The sequence below is a fragment of the Triticum aestivum genome, chromosome 5A, assembly GCF_018294505.1.
Source record: "Triticum aestivum cultivar Chinese Spring chromosome 5A, IWGSC CS RefSeq v2.1, whole genome shotgun sequence".
NCBI classification, from domain to species: domain Eukaryota; kingdom Viridiplantae; phylum Streptophyta; class Magnoliopsida; order Poales; family Poaceae; genus Triticum; species Triticum aestivum.
In genome coordinates this window covers 37,959,458-37,963,056 of record NC_057806.1, presented here as the reverse complement: position 1 = coordinate 37,963,056, position 3,599 = coordinate 37,959,458, and positions in this window count along the sequence as shown.

The window sequence follows — 3,599 nt, the reverse complement described above, 5'->3', positions numbered from 1 at the left end:
CAACCATCGAAAGAACTTCCACACACAAAAAACCATCGAAAGAACCGCCCCGGAAAAAATTTATCTGTGACTGAACGCCTCCATCACTAACAAAAACATCAGTCTAAACCCCTCCAAGGACAGAGCAATCAGGCGCCATCTCTCAAACATAAGAATGGAATGGAACTGATAGTAGCTCGTAACAGCCTCAGACAGAGGCATGTAGGACCAATGTACAACAAACATTCCTGTAAAATAATGAAAGAGTAACCCAGAAGACACTTTTAAACCATATATAAAACACAGAGAAGCAAGTATGCTTTCTCTTCTATTACTAATGCTATCATGGAACTAAATATGAACCCATGGATGTGACATAGAAGCCCTTCTTCCACTATATGTTTAGCCACTCAAAGGGAAATGAATCACTGCTTTATATGCAGGACAGAACTTTAAATCGTTCCCTTGCTTTGAAAGAGTTTAGTAATGATTAGAAACACTTCTAAAAAATCTTAAGCACCCCCTCATCTATTATATTATTGATCCCTCATATCCACTTGTATAGTATTATTTATCCCAACGTATGTTACATCAGATAATATCAGTCATCGAGATAATTTCAGTGCCAATAAACTTTAGATAGACAAATTCAGCACCTAAATGATCAGATAGAAGTTCAGATCCTTTACTGAACCTTTATATTGCACTTTTTATCCCTAGGTAAAATGGAACATCTGTACAAAAAACTGCAATAAGATTCTATTAACCTAAGGAACAAAATCAAAATAATTAACCAAACATAAGAGTTCTAGGGCCAGGAAGTAAACTCTCTTCATCAAGACATAAGCAAGTAATCTAACCAATACAAAAACAAGAATCAGACCATGCATCCGGCGGAGCAACAGTGGTGCCATGGTGCCGTCCAATCTCGCTCACGAATGACCTCAATGTTGGATCGAAAGAAGCAACCATAGATCGAAACAGTGTCAAACCCGGGATGCCACCGCATGTAGTTTTGCTACCACCCAGACAGCCCGAAGTCATGATTATACAAACGACGCGCGAATGATTTACTCATGTCATAGTACTTGTGTAAGTGAATATGTCAAATAATCGTGTTAACAAACCACAAAAGTTAAAAGCTCGTAATGCACAAGTATCATGATTATAACACCACCAAAAAAATAGTTTTGGTTGTGTCACTGAAGCAAGACAAAAATCTCATGTAAGATGATTGGGCTTAGATTAATTCGATCAATTAATAATATTGTCTGGTGAAAAGACTTGAGCATTAAACACAATATAAATACCAAACTATATGAATCATACTCAAGATTATGTTGCATAGTCAGTCAAGACATCGATAAGATTTTGACAAAAAATGATTTTGTAATAGAAAAGAAAATGAAAAAAAGAACTAAATTTGAACCTACCAGGCCGATAACTTTCTTGTCTGACATTTTAAAATCCCCCATCTATGTTGCGGATCATAGTCGAAACAATTCTGGCTTGTTTAAATCACCCTGCGTATATAAGAAACAACCATGATATTATTTTTCAAATACAAAACCGTTAGCAGATGATACAAATAAATAATAGTGGGGATTATTAGAGCACCTTCCGTGTGCATATCATCCATATGTTGTAACAAACTAACAATCCTACTCCTAGCTATGGACAGATGCGCCCATGGCCAACGGCACCTCAATATCACTGGTCCGATGTTGCCCCCTGTCCAGCAAATATAGGTTAACAATTTTATTAAAGTTACTAACAGCAAAATACTGACATATAAATGATGCTAACTTATGGAAGTCATAGCACAGCTGACAGGCAATGAATCCTAAGAACAACATCTAATGGTTTCTTGAGCAACGAAGAGTAAGAAACAAATGTTGAATCCATATAAAGGACCACCAGCAGCGGACCACAGAAGCAACCTTTATGGATCAAAGAGAAACACAGATAAAATAAGAAACATGATAAAATGCTAAACCGGCAAACAAGAATTGTGTGCACCTTCTATCTAAATTCTTTGAGGGTTCTGACTTTAAGGGACCACATAGAAGCATGGTAGTCCCGTTTAAACCATGGTGCTGGGTAATCACAGAGGATTTATATAGGTGTATGTATAGCAACAGTAGGGAACGATATTGTGGACTGGAACTCTGTAAATTGCTATTTGACATGAAACCATGAATTGCCATAAAACATACAAGGCAAGCTCTCCTATAACTGAAGCGCATCCATCTAGCAAACTAAAACACCCACCAACCTAATTAGTTTCAGGTTTGCCTCGAGCCTCTCATCCTTCCCAGCACCAACAGCGTCACAGAGGTCCTCCAGCGTTGTGCACATGCCCTGCACCAGGTCTGGCGTTGTCCGATGGGGCGGGTCGCCGACATCTGGTTATGAAGTAGTTTCATATTGAGTGATCACTACTAGGAAAACGACTATAGATTAAATGGTCACTAATGGCGCACCACGTGTGTGGTGCGCCATTAGAATATAGCAATGGCGCACCACATACAGGTACGCCATTAGTAATATATTACTAATGACGCACCTGGTGTGCGGTGCGCCATTAGAAGTTTTGAAAAAAAAATTATTACTAATGGCGCACCGTGGGTGTGGTGCGCCATTACTAGTTGACATAGTAATGGCGCACCACACCCACGGTGCGCCATTAGAAATTTTGAAAAAAAAGTAAAAAAAATAAAAAAAATTGTTAGTAATGGCGCACCAGTGGACAGTGCGCTAGTGCGCCATTACTAAGTTTTTTTCAAAAAAATTTCAAAAAAATTTCCCTAGCATACTGAGCTGCATTGTGACTGTGAATCAAAAAAAAATGTCACACCCAGTACTCCATTGTGACTGTGAATCCGTTCCCTAGCATACCGAGCTGCAAAAAGGGGGATCAACAGTGGAGAGAGAGAGAGAGAGAGAGATGCCGGCCAAATTGATCCCCATTCCATGTCTATCACTAATGGTACAACTATTCTTCAGACCCAAATTGATCATTTCTCAAGCAAAGATAAACCGAAACCAACGACATCAGATCACCACTTGCCATAACACCATGGTCGACCACAGAGCGGAGATGTCGGCCGGTGTTCATCGCAAGTGGAGAATTGTGTGATGTGCTCTCGTCCATCCTATCTTCTACAGCAGTTGTAGGAGCACATCAATTGCACTACTCCAAATCGAATTGAAGCACATGTGGAGCTGCAGGCTCAATCCCCTCTCCTCTCCTCTGCTGCTACAAAAGAAGAGAGGGATTAGAAAGAGATAGAGAGGAAGAGGGGGAGGAGGAGGAGGAAGGAGGGGAGGGGATGAACCGACCAGAGGCAGAGAGGAGGCGCAGCCCCATGGCCGCCGGTGTTGGAGCCAACACCCGAAACCCTAACCACGAGGCAGGGTCGCGGGTGAGCGGTGGTGGCCGTGAGCGGCGAATTCGGCAGGAGGAGAGGACGCAGCGGAGCGAGACGAGCTCGACGCTGTGCTGCGCGGGGCCGCGGTCATCGGCGATGGCCACGGCGAGCGGGACGGGCGGGGCAGCCCGTTGCTCCCCCGTCGAGCTCGTGGCTGCGGTACCTGGTGGCGCGGTCATCGGCCACGAC